The sequence below is a fragment of the Ambystoma mexicanum genome, chromosome 5q (assembly GCF_040938575.1).
Source record: "Ambystoma mexicanum isolate Mex_15411 chromosome 5q, UKY_AmexF1_1, whole genome shotgun sequence".
In the NCBI taxonomy this organism is placed as follows: Eukaryota; Metazoa; Chordata; class Amphibia; order Caudata; family Ambystomatidae; genus Ambystoma; species Ambystoma mexicanum.
The window spans coordinates 226,868,881-226,887,783 of NC_090933.1; positions in this window are offsets into that span (position 1 = coordinate 226,868,881).

The following is an 18,903-nucleotide window of genomic DNA, read 5'->3' on the forward strand; positions in this document are numbered from 1 at the left end:
ATTATACTGAAAAATATGTCACAACCCCCCTCCAACTCGGTCAGCAAATTGCTGCTGTGAAACAAACATCTCCTTTGGGTACATGTCACCCATACACACAATGTCCAGCCTCCTACAGGTGTCCAGTATCCATCGATTGCACGTAGGCTTAAGGGTCGGGATTCCCCAAAGCCCAACTTCCGCATATGGAGCCTTAGTGCCCACACAGTGAAGAATTCTCTCCCATGCATCCAGAATACAGCTTAGTGGATCATACTTACACTCATCTTGTCTAACCCGGGAGATCAACAATGACTGCAGTGTAAGTGTATACCGATGCAACAATGACTGCAGTGTAAGTGTATACCGATGCACGCTGAGCGCCCAGGTGGGGATGCATAGGGTTAGCAGGCATTCAATAGGATGCAAAGTGTGCCTGGCTGCTAGGTAATATAATTCCATATGAGGAGCAGAGCGGCCCCCTTGTTCGATCAGTCTAGTGAGGACCTCCCAGCCGATTCTGGGGGCTTTAGGGTGCCAGAACATCTGAATCAACAGGGACCGGAGCTGCTTAAAGAATTCCCTACCTGGGTACACCGGGACATTTTGAAAGAAGTATAACATTTTTGGGAGAATTAGTATTTTGACGAGGGAGACCTTGCCCCAGACTTAGAGGGGCAGTCAGTTCCAGTATGCCACCTTATGTTGCAGTGCTCTCAAAATGTCCCGACTAATCTGTACACCCAGATACCTAACTGAGGACTCCTCACATCTATAGTACCTAATATTCTGTAGACACACCGTATTTCTATTTAACAGAAGCAGAATTGACTTAGACCAGTTTATGGTTAGCCCTCAGTGCGATCCGAACTGAATCGCCACTTCAGTCAGTAGCTACAAGTTACTTCTGGGGCTCCTAATATACAAATAGATATCATCCGCATAGAGGGAGACAACCTCCTGCTTCACACCCAATGCCAGACCCCTATCAGCATGAAGCTGCCGCACTCTAAGCACCAAGGGCTCCATTGTAATAGCAACATGTAATTTTGACATCGGGCAGCCCTGTCTGGTACCCCTTCCCAGTATGAAGGTCTTGCTGGTGGCCCCCATTCCAAAGATTTTAGCAGTTGGACTAGTCATATATCATATATCATACATCCTTTATTTTAGATACATTTATCCCTAAAAAGTGCATCAACAATTAGTTCATATAACATTATACAAAAAATCAAAATGGAACAATGTATAAAAAAACATAATAACAACCTTGCCACAAAATTCGAAAATCACCATCCTAAAATTCAATCAGAATCATAAACATTTAGGCGACACTCATGATTACATGCAGATAGCCAGAAATTAGCACACCAAATTGGTGGTGTCTTAAGTTTCTGTATTGCCTCTTTTTTCACACACTCTCCAAGCTCTCCGAATGTACATTGATACCGAGCAAGCTATAAGTGGGGGATCTGCTCTCAATAAAAAGCATAAGGCTGAACGATATTGCCTGAAATTACCACCTTTTAAAGGGGGGACCAAAAGTATTTTCCTCAATACAGAGTAGCCAGGACAAAAGATCAGGAAGTGTACCAGGTCTTCAGGATCTGCCTGACAGAGAGGCATTTTGCCCCGGTATTTCTTCCTAATCTTTTGCTTAAAATGTCATCAATCAAAAGGCATTCAAATCACGTTCTTGTTAGCAGAGCCCTTCGATGTTTATTACTAGGCCATGTCAGATAATCTTTTATACTATCACTTGCCAAGAACATAAACCGCCTACTGGCAGGTTTTGATATCTCCAATCATTCTCTGACCTATAATACTCACATTGAAAGTCACATCTTCAATTAACATATAGTTTTCCCATTCAATAGAACTGGGTCTTTGAAATAAACTTCTGCATTTGTGTTCTCCATCGTTCTTGTCACATTAGCAAACTATTCTATATTCTCAACCTTTCTTTTACTCAACAAATATGTCAGAAGATGCTTGGTGAGCGTTGAATTCGGATTAGCCCAAACCCTGAACCACAGAAAGCTAGGCTTCAACACCTGCTCATCTTTAATGAATTTTAAACATATTTCACTGTGAACACTGGAATTTGGTGCTGAACTTGGGAGGGCCAGAAGATTTTCCAAAAGTGTGTTTTATTCTCTTTGAACATGCTCTTGGTCAGGAAACCCCCAAATTGCTGCCCCATATTTAACGCTCCCCAGATTTTGAGCTCTTTATTTTACTTTGTATCATTTATACTGCGTGAACCATAGACCCTTAGGCTTAAAGGCTCAACAGGACAACAAAGAACACAAAACGCTTCACAGATGAGAACAGATTAAAGAAGAGGCACAGGCAAATCTCATTAAGCAAAGAACAGAGTCTTCAATTTTCTTTTGAAGACATCAGTTGATTCAATGCCTCATAGCTACAGGGGGAAATCATTCCATGCCCTTGGAGCAGCGTCACAGAAGGCTCCCTTTGTAGCCTTTACAGTCCTACACATGGGGATAATCAGCAGGTCCTGATGGCTAGATCTTAACAAGCTTTCATGTGTTTTATTTGATAAGAGCACTTGTAAGTACAAGGTCATTCTTCCCTGTCTGCATTTCTGGGTTATTACCGGATGTCGAAAGCAGATTCTTGCCTCAACAGGGAGTCAATGAAGAGCTTGTCTTGCTGCTGATACATGGTTGCTCCGAGTGAGACCCATAACCATTCTTACAGCTCCGTTCTGAGTGACTAGATTTATTTATACCTACGAGAACACTGGAGCAGTAATCAATTTTAGCCCTAACAATCACTCTAGCAATAGACTCCACATTTACCTGGGACATGAATGGTTTTAGGTGGGCTAGTAATTTGATATAGTATGCAGACGACGATACTAAACTACCCACATGAGATTTCATACTGAGATGCTGATCAAATGTCACCCCCAATGTTTTAACTTTCTTAAGAGGACAGATTTTAGTAGCACCTATATAAAATCATTTATAAACTGAACCCAGTTTCTGTAGCATATAGGGCGATCTTACAACCAGCAGTTCAGTTTTTTCCTTGTTTAATGCAAGTCTATGGTGGATCATCCAGATCTCAGTCAAGGCAAAAATTCTGTTGATATGAGCCTCATCTAGGTCATGATTTTCGAAGAGAGGGATGACAACTTGTGCATCGTCAGCGTAGTTTGTAAACATCACTCCCTAATTGGCCAGCATGGGAAATAGAGGCACTGTAAAAATATTGTATAAGCAGGGTGAGGTACACGAGCCCTGAGGCACCCAGAAACAAATATCAATGGGCCTGCCCTCTGCTTCTTTATGAAAACCTCTACTTTCCCAGTTACGGAGAAAGGACAAGATCCATTGGACTGATAATGGTGAGAAATTTGTGACATCCACCAACCTGTTGGAGTAGATGGAATGGTCCACCAGGTCAAAGGCAGCTGCACATTAGGCTCTTCGAAATCGCTGCCCGCATTTCCTGTTTTCCGGTTGCCTAGCAATCACCATCGACGCCCATTGGAGCGTCGCCGGCTCTTCCGTGGAAGGGCCCCGCCGGAAGGCGCTCGCCAGGCCCACATCATCAAAGGCACACTGCCTTTCATCGTGTGCGTGCGTGCCGTGCCGCCGGACTGCAGAGAAAGGGAGAAGGCTAGAGCCCGCTCCCCCCACCCACATGTTCCATGATTCAAGCATTGAGCAACTGTACCACTCTGCTGTGCCCCTGGTATGCGCATGGTTACGCTAAGCTATATATCCTACATAGCACTCAAAGTACGTGCTGCCCTGACGTGCTGCCCTGCTCAACGTGTAATTCCGCTAACTGCCTAATAGGGCCAACGCTAGCAAACTGCTGCTATCAACTGCCACCCATGACCAAGGTCTAGCTCAGACACACTTCCGTGCTCACCCACTTGCCTCTAACGAACGCACAAATTGCTGCTACTGGCTGCCCTCACGCATGCCATTTAATGAACCCCACTTGCATAGCGCACGCATGGCTTTGTTATCTGGGCACTGTCTGCACTCAGCCGCTGCGTCACTAGCAGCACCTTACATTGGGGAAGTGCGACATTGCCTCTATTTACACCTTTAGTGTATGCACCTTTAGTGCGTCCCATGGTCATTAACAGACTACATTTGATTGCATGGTGCCTGCAGGACGCCAGCAGAACACACCTGTTTGCATTGTGCCTTATGGTATTTAATAGACCCCTTTTTGTTTGCATTGTGCCTTATGGTCGCGAACAGACCACCCTGACTGTGTTGTGCCTACGGTCTCTAACAGACCCTTTTTGACTGCATTGCGCCTTATGGTCGCGAACAGACCACTTTGATTGTGCTGGGCCCTACGACTACTAACAGTCCGCATTTAATTGTATTGTGCCTTACGGTCGTCTACAGACCCCTTGTTGACTGCATTGTGCTTTATGGTCGCCTACAGACCCCTTGTTGATTGCATTGTGCTTTATGGTCGCTAACAGACCACCCTGATTGTGCTGTGCCTACGGTCTCTAACAGACCCTTTTTTGATTGCATTGTGCCTTATGGTCGCGAACAGACCACCTTGATTGTGCTGTGCCCTATGACCATTAACAGACCACATTTAATTGTATTGTGCCTTATGATCACCTACAGTCCCCTTGTTGATTACATTGTGCTTTATGGTCGCTAACAGACCACCCTGGTTGTGTTGTGCCTACGGTCTCTAACAGACCCTTTTTGATTGCATTGTGCCTTATGGTCGCGAACAGACCACTTTGATTGTGCTGTGCCCTACGACCATTAACAGACCACATTTAATTGTATTGTGCCTTCTGGTCGCCTACAGACCCCTTGTTGATTGCATTGTGCTTTCTGGTCGCCAACAGACCACCCTGATTGTGCTGTGCCTACGGTCTCTAACAGACCCTTTTGATTGCATTGTGCCTTATGGTCGCGAACAGACCACTTTGATTGTGTTGTGCCATAAGACCATTAATAGACTATATTTGATTGTATTGTGCCGTATGGTTGCTAGCAGATCACATATGTTTGCATTGCACCTTATGGTCGCCAACAGACCACTCTGATTGTGTTGTGCCTCATGGTCGTTAACAGACCACTTTTGACGGCATTGTGCCGCACGGTCGCTAACAGCCTACTTTAATTGTGTTGTGCCCTATGATCATTAACAGTCCATGCACTCGAGTTCATATTTGCGATCTGCAAAGATCATGATCTATATCACTAGGTGAACCCCTAGTTACAACTAGCCACCTGTAATCCATATTGCAACACCTAGATAGACATCCCAGCGAATTAAGGGAAGTAACCTGAACTACTCAACTTCTATAACCACCATGTGTAGAAACCTGACCTCCCTGACCATCCTAACTATAATCATGGCCTCTGCCACTTACAACACTAGTCCCCCCACAGACAGATCCTCAACTACACTGACACACTGGGCTAAGCAAACTCAAGCCACGAAACCCTCAACTCCGACCCCGAATCCCACTCATTTTCATAAAAAGAAACACCAGAGTCGGAACAAGCTCACAGATAAACCAGTAAGACATCCTACTCCTAAGAATACTTTATCACTTACTGGATCCCTTATCAACGCTAGATCCATGGTAGCCCATGCAACTGAAATTGCTGATATACTAAACAACAGCAGTATCGACCTCCTTGCCGTAACAGAAACCTGGCTCCACGAGGCAGCAGGACCTTCCCTGATGCTAGCCATACCTGACAATTACCAGATCTATAGAGTAGATAGACCTAATGCTAAAGGCGGTGGCCTAGGCATCATCGCTAAAACCACTCTGCCTATCAGACTCACTACCTCACCTCCCTGTGCTTCCTGCGAAGTACTCTCAACAAAACTGCAACTCTCTAACAACCGCACACTAACTATTCACTTGATCTATAGGCCCCCGGGTCCCTTGGGAACCTTCGAAGATGACCTCACCACCCTCATAGCTAACAATACCCAAAATCACTTGCAGACGCTGCTGCTGGGTAACTTTAACATTGGCTTTAATGACCCAGATAACAAAAATGCCCTCTCCATAACAGCTATCCTAAATGACCGCAGCCTTACCCAGAAAGTCCTTTCCCCTACTCATATTAAAGGCAGAACCCTTGTCTGGGTATCCGAACTTAACGGCAACATTGTCATTACTTACATTATCCCCCAACCATGGACTGACCACTATCTAATAAATTTCACTGCCACACTCGACCTCCTCAGCCCTAAAATTATCAAAATGTTACCACCACTCCCCACCAGAAGTAAAAAAGACATCACTACAGAAAAACTCATCCCCCTCCTTCTGCCTACAATCAATGGCCTGGAGAATAACACTGACCCAGTCACCCTAGTAGACACCTTTAATAAAGCTATGTCTCATACACTAGATACCATTGCACCACCCAAACTACGCAAAGCTAAGCAAGAAGCCCACCTTAATGCCTGGTTTACACCCCAACTTAAGGACCTTAGAAAGCAGAAACGAAAACTCCAAACTATCTGGCTAACTTAACCCAATTTACCAAATATTACAAGACAGAAATTATCAATACAAAAAAAAAATCTATTCAACAACAGAATTGCTAATGCCAAATCTAATACCAAGGAACTCTGCTATCCTCCGGGAAATGGAATCCCCTATCCAACCATCTGACACGGTCCCCAAGGATAAGATATGGTGCACCAATATACAGAACGCCCTATCGAACAAAATTTCCACCCTCCAACTTAAAATAACTAATAAAAAGGACACCCTCTCTCCCACTAATCAACAAGGACCTTTAGTGACCGAACCTAATACTATGCCCCCTTTTAGCTTCAAACCTATCTCCATCATCAATACTGAAAAGGTTACCCTCTCACTGAAGCCTTCCAACTGCAAAGGTGACAGTTGCCCAGCTCAAATAATACAGGACGCAGCTAGAGACTTAGCCCCGTTTATCTCCAAGCTCATTAACTCCTCATTCAAATCCAACACAGTGCCAGTTAACCTAAAAGAATCATGGGTCCTCCCCCTTCTTAAAAAACAAAAACTTGATCCATCCATCCCAACCAATAATAGGCCTATCACCACTGTACCCTTCCTACTAAAAATCATCGATAGAGTAGCCTATCTCCAAATGCAAGATTACTTAGAAGCTAACCATCTACTAGGCTTGGGCCAATCGGGCTTCCGCCCCCTCCATGGCACTGAAACTGCCTTGATAGATCTTAAAACTAAAATTGAGGAACTCAAGGATAGTGGAAAAACAGCGTTGCTACTCCTATTGGACTTGTCAGCAGCTTTCGATCTGGTGGATCATGCAGTTTTATGCAACCATCTCAAGCTCGCTGCCAATTTCACAGGGGAAGCCATAGCATGGGTCCAATCCTTCTTAGCCAACTGGACCATGAGAGTCTTTTCCACTTCTACTTGTGCTGATCCCATCCAAATTACATGTGGAGTCCCACAGGGCTCATGTGTCTCACCCACTATGTACAATATTTTCACCAAGCCATTGTTCGACAAGTTGGACAGACTGGGCGTCACCTACACAAATTATGCAGATGACACCCAGATCCTCATACCCCTTTCGGGCAACTATGAAGTGGACCTGGCTTTGGTGAACAAAATATACATCCTCATTCAGGCATGGATGGCCACCCATGGCCTCTGCCGGAATGACGATAAAACCGAAATCCTGCTCCTTGGATCAGACTATAACCTAACTAAACTCACCCCGGACTACGCCTCATTTAACATCGACAACAATACTATAAGGTTATGCGAGAGGTTAAAACTCTAGGTTTTTACCTCGACTCAGCCCTCACTCTTAAAAAGCAAGTGAATTCCCTCGCCTCTACAACCACTTACACTTGTAAACTCATCCGTGCTGCCAGACCTTTCCTGTCCAGTGCCAGTTGCCTCACCTTGGCTAATGCCCTTGTCATGTCCAGACTTGACTATTGTAACGCCTTATACTCAGGCGCAAATAAATTGGTCATTGACAAACTCCAGAGACTACAAAATAATGCTGTAAGAGTGGCGCTGAATATCCCACGTAGAGAGCACATTTCCAAATACCGGACTGAGGCCCACTGGCTAAACATAAAGGACAGAATCCTCCTTAAAAGTATTTCTCTCACATCTAAATGCCTCAACAATCAAGCACCCCCCTACCTAGCTGAAAGAATCAACTGGAGACCCTCAAACCAACTGATAAGATCGGCCAACACATTCTTACTAGAAGTCCCGAGATTCAAACTCACCACCGCGGGTGGCTCTAGCTTCCCTGTTAAAGCTGCACAATCATGGAATTCACTCCCACCTGACCTTAGACGCCCATAACCCTACACCAGATTTAGATGTAACGCTCTCAAATGGCTGCACAACAATGACTTGTAACGATATTCTCCCTATCTAGCTGATCATGTTACACACCTGTTAAGTCGGCATTCTTCTACGCTTACCCAACTTGATCTTATATGTACGGTATCATTTGTATCATTTATTGTAAATTACCACTGTATGTAATTGCCTATGTCAGGCACTGTAACTAAGCCTCGAACCTACTTGTATTGTTTGCGCCCAGCTGCCCAAGGGCTCGTAGCGCATTATCAAATAAATAAACCAAACCAAACCAAACCAAATAGAATCTGCAGAGAGGCTTCATTTTTATCCATACAATCTAAAAGCCTAGATTTTAATTCTAGAAGAGCCATCTCAGTTACAAATCCGGCCTGAAAACCTGATTGGTGATCATTCAAGATAAGGAATTTTTTCAGGTGCTCTGCGATTTGCCTGTACGCCACTTAGTCCAGAATTGTTTGTAGAAAGGGAGTGTTAGTGATTGGCCTAACATTATTTGGAATATCCGCTGATAAGCCTGTTTTTTTGAGAATAGGTGTGACCCATGAACTTTTCAGGTCCTGGGGCACAGTCCCCTCAGCAAAGGAGAGGTTCACAAAATTGCAAATAGCAGTAAGTAAAGTAGGCAGACCTGTCTTTATAATAATGGCTGCAGCAGGGTCATTTTTGCACTTGGCCTATAAGCGTTCAACGATAGATGCCAATTCTACCAATGAGATAGAAGACAAGCTAAATACCAGGATAGAGGGGCACCTACAGAAGTCCCCTCCAGGGGCTGCAGCTTCTACTCCAGGCAACTTATCTTTCTTAAGGACAATATCAACCCTAATATTCCTTAATTTGTCCTGCATGGCATCCTGATACCTTCACACCATCCATCATCCTTAACCACAAGATCCGGCACAGTATGATTGACAGATTCTTGTTCCTCAAGAATTTTAAAAAGTTCCCTGGCATCTAATTGAGCATTCTCAATTCTTTTATTAAAGAAGTTTCTCTTGGCCTCAATTATTGCTAGCTGACCTATATTTTTTGGAGCAGCCTTATATGCTGCCAGTGCTGACTGGGTTAGATGTAATTTCCAGTCATAAAAGAGTTCAAGCATTGTTGTTTTTAATTTCTCCAGTTCCGGGGAAAACCATGGATTGTTTTTCATGCCTTCAATAAGCATTTTTCTCTTTTGCGGTGCTAGAGTAATAGCCACCATATCTAGGTTCAAGAGGATCTCTCTTGACTGCTCCACCAGGGAAGCAGCATCCGATAGATTTACAAAGGGAATAAGAAGAGGTTTTAACCTTTTCACCAATATATTTTTAAAATTTCTGGTCATTAACCCTAGCTTTATCCTCTCCTTCCATTTCCTGGGGAATTCTGCTAGCACAGTAAACTCTACAAAAAAATGATCAGACCAGGAGCAGGGCACTACAGAGACATCCTTAGTCCTTACCTTTTGGCTGGCCACCCAATCTAGTGTATGCCCCATACAATGAGTGAGAGAACGAATCACTTGATCAAATCCTATCTCAGTTAGTGCAGCCTGCAATTCTAGCGCAGTAGCATCTTCTTTGTGCCTCAACCATAGGTTAATATCACCCAACATAAGAAAACTTGTGTTGGGTTTCACTAGAGGAAGCAGGAAGCTAGAGAGGCCAGATGTGAAGTCCTCGGTCATGGAGGGTGGTCTTTAAATCAATAAGACACTAATTGTAGCTTTTGCATTCCGTCCAACTTTAACACAGAGGGAGTCAACACCATCCATGATGTAGCCTTTAGTTTCCCAGTTGGTGAGTGAGAGTTTAAAGACTCTTTATAGATGGTTTTCATGATGTTAAGTGGCTTCTGCTTGTGCTGCTGATGAAGCAAGAAACACCCCCACAGATGGTTTCATCAGTGCTAGTTGTTCAGGAATGTGAGTGTCAGCTGTAAAACCTTATGAAATAGTGGATCCGGAGATAGTCAAAATATTTGAAACTTGGGATCACGTTGCACTCACACCACATAATGGGAAATGTTATCTTCCTTCTTGGATAGTAGCAGGCCATCGGAGCTGATTTTGCCAGATTATCTTTCAAGTCCAGGTTGCCCATGAAGCTAGTCAATTTGTTGATTAAGGACTTCAGGGCTCTAGGATTATGGGCAATCAGGGCTGTATCGTCAGCATAAACCAACGTCGGGATACCCATCTAAATACTTACACATCTAAGTCTTGCAACCAACCAATTCATTAAAACAATTGTTTATATATAAAGAAAACAATAAGGGGGCTACAACACATCTATGGACTAGCATATAACAGTTGAACACACTTTAGAAAATACTCTGATAATCCCATTGCCTCCAAAACCAAGAACAAATATCGGCAAGATAGTGAATCAAACGCCTTCTTGACATCGAGTTGGGCGGCAATGCTTGTACCTGTGGGGTGATCTGAGCCATGACGGCAAACAACCTGTGCAGGTTCAGGGCTGTTTATCTACACGCGAGAAACCCTGACTGGTCCAGATGTATGCTTGATGAGCTGTTTTGCCAATACTTTAGCAAAACCCCTAAACTCTATGTGTCCAGATTGAGAAGCGGGATGTGACTGTAGGAGGCATACCAGACTGGGGTTTTATCTGGTTTCAGGATTAGAGTAATCAGGTCTTCATTCATTGACAGAGGTAGGACACTCTCAGCATATGCCTCCTCCCAGACCCTCACCAGGTGTGGTGCGATCCAGGGGGCAACCTCCTTATAGAACTCCACACTCAGGATGTCTGATTCTGGTGATTTGGCCACGAGAGGTCTCTAATTGCTGCCATCATTTCTTCAGCTGTGATTGGTGAAATGAAGCTCCTCCAGGTCTTCTCCCGCTAATCTCTCAGGATGGTATTCCTGTACATAGTCCCATAGATCTGACAGTTCAACCCACAGCCTCTGCAAGTGCTGCCTGCCTAAATTGGTCCAACTTTTCCTTCAGCAGCACAAAGCCCAGCCTATCCGGTCTATCAGCTACCCAAAGTTTCAGGATCTTTATCTCTTTCTCAAGGTTAGTCATCCCACAGCGTACTGTTCATAAAAAAAAACATCTAGTGCCCATGCATACCGCTGCACATATATTTTAAATGCTTACCAGACTGAGGCCATCTGCGGTGTGGAGCCATATTATCCTGAAAGAATATTGAGAGAGCCGACTCCAGTTCACCCCTGAAGGCTACATCAAGAAGGGCCTTTGTATCTACAAAGAGGCCTCCTATGTGTCTTAGTATCAAACCCCATTTTCAAGCACACCGGGGATTGGTCCAACCTAGTTCTTGGAAGCATGGTGCATGACAGAGTCCTCCTTCTTAGTGCTGGGCTCCCTAACACTAGATCAGTGCATGTGGATATGTTGTGCAGTGAGGAATAAAAGGAGAAGTCCGACTTGTTGCTGTTAAGCATACACCAGACATCTTGGATATTGAAAAATTACATAACCGACCTGATCTCTACTGCCGTGGCTGTCATTGATCTAGGTTTGGTGCTTGACCTATCTTTGTCAGTGTCTAAGATAGTTTTAAAGTCACCCACACAAACTAGCTGCATAGCTACAGACAGAAACTGAGGATCATCAATGTTAGTGGCATAGATATTAATGAATGTGATCCTGCTCCCAAACAGGGCTTCATTCAATAAGACATAATAGCCCTCCAGGTCCGCTTTGGATGATTTTCAGAAAACTGAAAGATTTTATGGACCAACGTCCACACTCCTCTGGAATTAGAGGAGTATGATGTGTAGTATCACGAGGGATCCTATTACTTAGCAAACAGCATAGCCCCAGAGCCTGCATATTGAGATTCCTGAAATAAGATCATTTTAGCATGCTACCTCTCACAATCGGCTTGGATCTTCCTGGCCTTCAGACATTATTTAGGCCCTGGACATTCCAGTTTAAGATAGTGTATTTCTCACCTATGTTTCAAGATTACCACTAATAGACTCACTACGGACATCCAGGCTGCAAGGACTCACACATTCTTTCCCCAAGCCCCACCCTATACTATGCGCTATGACTCTTTTATTCAAAACCCACAACCAAACCCATAACAACAGCATCACACTACAATCCCCTAAGCCCTCTCTACCCCCACCCCTACTGGCCTCCCCAACCAGCAGTGCCATCCCAAACACCCAAATCATTTTGGCTATTGCCTGGGGGTATCAAAAATCCAAACCCACCATCCCCGACAAGAGGCCCATGCACCCACAGCAATTCTGACACTTATACTTAAACGTGGTCTGAAACGTTACATTCCTAAAAAGGTATGAGAAGCAATTAGCCTGCTTCAGTGGTAGAAGAATACCTGCTGGACAGGGATCTGAAAGCAGGTTGGCGAAGCCTCAAACCCAGAGTCCATGTCATATGGGTGTGCCACTGCCTGAGCCTCCACCCACAAGGTTTTGGGTAGGGATTGCAGTAAACCGTGCATCTTTTGAGGCTTCAAGAAAAAAGTGTGCCTTGTTATTCGACACCACCCAGAGCAGCACAAGGAACAAAATGGTGTAAGTAACACCTTTGTCTCTGAGTCTTTTCTTGCCGGAGAGAAAAGTCTGCCAAGTATTCTGAGTGGCTAATGATGAATCTGGATAAAAGGAGGTTCTCATCTCTTGATATCTCAGATCACCTAGTTATTGCGCCCTGCCCAATATTGTATCTCTATCACATTAGTTTAGTAGGCGTACAATTACCGACCAAGGGTTTTGACCCACTTTCGGAACTGGGCATAAAGACCAGTGAGCTCTCTCCACTAGGAACTGAGGAGATAGGACCAGAGATTGTACACTATCTCTGATAAAGGATTCCCTGAACGTTTCCATGTCAGTGGATGTAACAGACTTCAGCAGATGCACAGCTCCCACATTATTTCTGATGGGCTGTGCCTCTAAGTCTTTGCTCCTTGCCTGCACATCCTTCATCTCCATCTGTAGCCTGCTGATGTCCTGTTTCATATGCCCCCCTCCGTCCTCCAACTTACTGATCCTTGTTTCTGCCTCTGTTATACAGCCATTCTCCTTATCAATCATATGCTACATAAGATCTACTTTGCACACCAGAATGTCAAGCTTGAAGATGACAGAGTTGAAGCCCGACATCATTTGTGCCAAGATCAACTCCATATCCACCGAGCCCACCTTCAATGGTCTCCGGTTGGAGGGTCCATGACTAAAAGCAGCTGCTGACACTACTGCTACATCTGCACCCAACTGAGCCCTGCTCATCTTCGGGGGCACACCCACCAGGCCCTCTTGTCTGCTCCTTGATTTCTTACCAAAGGTCAATTGGCCCTGGCACTTGTTTTCCTTCACCATAGACTGTGGCCCACCCTAGGCATGTAGTCTAGTCTTCGTAGGCTCCCATTAGACAGATGAGCAGCAGGTGTCAAGTCCCTCAAACACTTATCTCCAGCACAGCCTGAAAATGAGTCCCCCTCTCATCATACAGCACTCCACGCTAGGGGGATTCTGCTTGGCTAGATTTCAAAGATAGGTGAGGTCAGCCCACCTCCGAACTAGCAAGCAGTGGCAAAGATCTCTGTAGTTCAGTGGGTTCCAGCAATATCTCAGTGGCCAGGCTAGCACTGTCCTATCGGATGTCACACCTCCAAACTGATCACACTCCATAAGCAGCCCAGTGCCTGGATCCTTACTACTATGGGCTTGTGCCCCGCTCTTCTGGATCCGCAACTTAGTAACCAGCCCCCAATGAGCCTCTCTGTGTGGCTCCCACTCCCCACTCCCCTCGCAGTCAGGATAACAGGTAGGCCACTCCTGCCTCCCATCCAGGAAGAGGGGACCAGTCTCCCACTCTAGCACTGCTGCTTCCGGATTCTGTTACTTCCCAGACTCCCGTGCCACAGCAATGCACTGCAGACCGCTCCACAGCAATGGGGGATATCCCCATTCTATCAGCACTTCATCCACTGCCAGCTTCCAGGCCAGACACATGCCACTGGGCTGCGTCCACCTTTGCCACTTTCCTCTCCCTTTGTAGACAAGCAGGAACCGAGCCAGATCCAGTGAGTCCCGCCAAACCTTGCGGGGGTTTGTAACTCTGGCTCTCCATCAACTGCCCTGATTCTGCTCCTCCCCACCATTGATGGCTTTGTTGGAGGCCATGATCATGCTTCTTCCTCTGCTCACCAGCTTTTAGTGGCATTTAGGCAGTAGGTGCACTCTGCCTCTGCCGGAACTTACAGCCATCTTCCTTGGCAGCTCTCTAGAACCCCCATCATCCCCTGATTTTGAGGCTACCTTTTGTAAGCTCTTCAGCGGGTTTGAAATACCCCTTGTTGTGCTTGAAAATTCATCATTTCATCTGTACATTTTCAAGATTGATGTATTCTGCCTATGCTTCTACCATGGACTCTGCCTAAAAGGGCTCTTCATTGTTATTACTTTGTCCATAACTCATGCTTGGTTGATAATCCATTTCACCTTCTTAACTTGAAGATGATGTTTCTGAGAATGTAACCCATTTTTTTCTTTAAAGCCTACCTGTTGTTGCCTGATGATATTGGCTCCAGCTGCCATCGTGGGTGAACAAAACATTGGGGGCCATTACGACCCTGGCGGTAGGGGATTGACGGGGCCAGTAGAGCTGCCGGCCCCGTTAACCCCCTACCGCCTCATCACGTGGTCTCCTTGCGCGACCCGCTAAGGACGCCTGGTAAAACCAGGAGTCCTTAGCGGGTCCCGCAAGCAGACCAGGATGCAAACAACGGGCTTGTCATTAATGGGCCCGTTGTTTGCACCCCCCCATTCCCATTGAGCCCTATGGAGGCTCAAATGGGAATGGGGATGTACCGGGTCCAGGTTCCCTGAATGGGGAAATACCGGGCCCTCCAAGGTGGGAATGGCCCAGTATTTCCCCATTCAGGGAACCCGGACCCGGTACCCGATATGGGGGTAGCCACTACCTCCATAGTCGTAATGAGGCCCATTATCTTTTTTTTTAAAATTAACATTTGTTTATGGTTTAAATTAAACTTTTACAAAAGAGAAAAAGATGATATTTCACTTACATACATTAAAACTTACAATTCTCAACCCTAAAAAGTTTTTACAACTTAATCATTTATATTATATCAAATTAAGAGATTTAATAAAATTTACAGTGGCTATCTGAATCCTCTTATTGTTTGTTAGTAATATTCGATCCCATAGTTCTTGAGTCGTAAATATCAAACAATACTTAAACAAAGGTTTGAGATATAGGTTTCTCTTGTCTTCCGTCTTGGGAAATTCAGTTATCAAGTGTTGGAGAGACTCAACCGCAGTAGATCCACAGCCATATCTGCAAACACTTTCTTCCGCTGTAATTTGTTTCCATCGTAATTTTGTCTCTCTGGTATAAAGTATATTAAGTCAAAAACGGAGGATAGTTTGTCTAAAATCTGGGTTGAGAGCTTTCAGCAAGTAGTCTTCTATTACGTTCAACTTTTTGTCAATAAAAATGGCGGTGTGTCCACACCTGTGTGTTTTTCACCCTTGCATTGTTAAAATCCAGTCAGCTTGGAAAAACATTGTTTTAGCATGTGAAAGGTTATAGTTGAGAATTTCTTAATTTACTTCAGCTTCTTCTAGTATCTGCTTTATGATTTTCCTCCAAGTATGTGGAAAGGGATAAACTGATTTTTTCACCTACTCAGCGAGTGCTCTGATTGAATGAATCTCCAGTACATAGAGCATATCCTCCATTTATACATCCCGTATAGTGAGGGTAAGCCTAATTCATAGCGAAGTTGGCCCATCGGCACAGAGATCAGCAAATTTAGGACAGATTTCCAATATCTATTTTCTATTTTCAGCCATTGTGTTTGATTTATTAGCTTCATCTCTGATCCACATAATATTATGGGAGTTGCTTTTGCAGATAAAAGGTGACTGCTGGTTTAATCAAAAACTTTCCATATTTATAAAGCAGAATTTTTGTTTGGGATATTGCATGAGTAACTTAAGCTCCAGTATCCTCATGATAGGCTTGCTCTTTACAAATGTTGACACCCAATTACCTATATATATCAACCTCTTCCTGTGGTTTATTTCCCCAAATACCATTTGTTATTCTTTTTTCTTCTCAATGACTTTTTCGGGTATATACATAATGTTTTAGTTTTTTGCACATTTACTGTTAAATCATTTCTTTTCGTGTAGTCTTCTAAGGTGTTAAGGAGTTTTTGCAATCCGACTGGCATTTTAGATAGTAGTATTAAATCATCTGCATGGTATAATGCTCTTATTTTGATGAGGCCCAAACTAGGCGCATCGGCTCTCGTGTTATCAAACTCGTTTGTCATATCAGAAATAAAAAAGTTAAAAAGGGTAGCTGCGATTAAACAACCTTGTTTCAAGCCTCAACTTGTCATGATGGGTTCTCTTAGATGACCTTCCTGAGTTAGCCTTACCCTAATCATTGTATTCTGATGCAACTGGTGGATCTAATATAACAGTTGTTCCAGACATCCTGCTTGTTTTAATTTGTTTAATAGTTTATTCCGAGAGACCGAGTCGAAGGCAGCTTTGAAGTCTATATATGCCATGTATAGCACTTGCTTAGTTTCTATCATCTCTGCTCTTATGGCTGCTATTGTCATTAGATTAACTGAAGTACATAAGCCGTTCCTAAAACCAGTTTGGTATGGGTCGCAACGATTAAATTCAGTCAACCATTTATTGAAGTCCCTCATTATTAAACTTGCAAATAGTTTTCCTGGGACATCCAATATGGCAATAGGCCAATATTTGTTCAGATCTTGCCTATTGCCCTTTTTAAAAATCAGAATAATTGTAGAGGTCTGCCATGTAATAGGCACAGTTTGAGTACATAACATTTTCCTAAAGATTTTGTTTATTACTCTTGCTCAGAGAACAGCATTTAGTTTCAGTATAAAATTAGAAAGCCCGTCAGACCCAGGGGCACGGGACTTGCTCAATTATTTTATTAAGATTTCAACATCTTGTTGGTCAAATGAAATGATTTCTCTCATTTGTTTTTTTCCAAGTTATCGAATTGATCTTTTTCTACTGAAGCATATAAAGCAGAGAAATTATTCCTCCAGCAACTTACAGATACACTAGTAAGTTGTACTGACATTTGGTCCAGTTTGGTATCAGAATTTTGCAACTCCCAGATCTCCTTTGAGTTTTTGTTTCTAATAACATGTAACATAATTTCACTGTCTTTTTGGTAGAGAATACTTTTTCTGCCAGTAATCCAATTTTTATAAGTAGTTTTTAGTCGTGTCACTAAAGCCACTTTTTTTAGGGTGGGCAAAGAACGTGCAATTTGTATATCTTTACGGAGTTGTTGTTTCCAAATAAAAGTTTCTCTGTCGAAAGTATGGTTGATCCTGAAATCTGTTTTCAACCGAGGCCTAATTATTTGCTTGAATAATTGCAAACTTTTTATATAGTCACATGTTTCCAAGTCTCTTTTCCCGAGTTCTTTTCCAATCATTTTGTATAAACTGGTCACTTCATTCTGGGACCACTTAAATTGATTTCGTCCTTTTGTTACGGACAAAGTCGAAGCGTATTTCATTCGTGGTTTTCCTTGCATACTAGACGCCCATGACCATTTCAAGACAAGTTGGTTATGGTCACTAAAATCTTGTTCCATGACCATGAAAGAGTCAACTTCGGTTATCATCTTACTATCTAAATATATGTTGTCTATAATATTACTTTGGTTGCGTCTCTTCCATGTTGCCGCCAGTGGTATGTCAGTTTCTACAGTTCCATTGGCTATGATAAATCCTCTTTCGTTCATCAGTTGGATCCATCTATGGGTTTCAGGTGTTTGCAAATTCTTTTTCTTACTTGTACATTGAATATTCAAGTCTCCCTCAATAATAGTGGTATAGACTGACTGATCAGTTAAAATAGTTTCCAGCATCTTTCCAATAGTTCCGAAAAACATATCAGTTTGAGTAAATGCGTGATTCCAGTAGATGTTTAAAGCTGCAATGGTTCTTTCCTTTTTCTGGATTTTAACTAGTTGGATATAATCATTTGGCTGCACTCATGCTTCAATTTTGCATCCTGAAGATATTTTTAGGGCAGATAACAGACCGGCCATTCAGAGAGGTTATTAGGTGTCTATGTCCACATGTGTTCAAACTAATCAAGTCTTCTCTAGTCCATTTTTCACAATGTAATCTGTATCTATCTTAGTTTGTTGCTGTGTTTACTGTTCATCATTTCCATCTTCAAGATATTTACTGCCTGATTAATGGATTTTTTGTGCTGAGAAACGGGAATTTGTGCGACATTCTGCCCGCAAATCCCCATTTGTCAAACAGGGATGTGTGGGCAGAATGGCGGACAAATCTCCATTTTTCGGTGCAAATAAATCCATGAATCAGGCAGTTAGTTATTCTAAAGTCTGGTCTTGATTTCGAGAACATTAACTCTTTCTCCCAGTGCCCCATTTCTCTCCAGGTTGGAAATTGAGATCCAAACTCTGGCGCCTGATCGACTTTCTTCATAAGATGTTTGCGTTGTTCCTTCAGTACTGGGGAGGATATCTTCTCTTTACA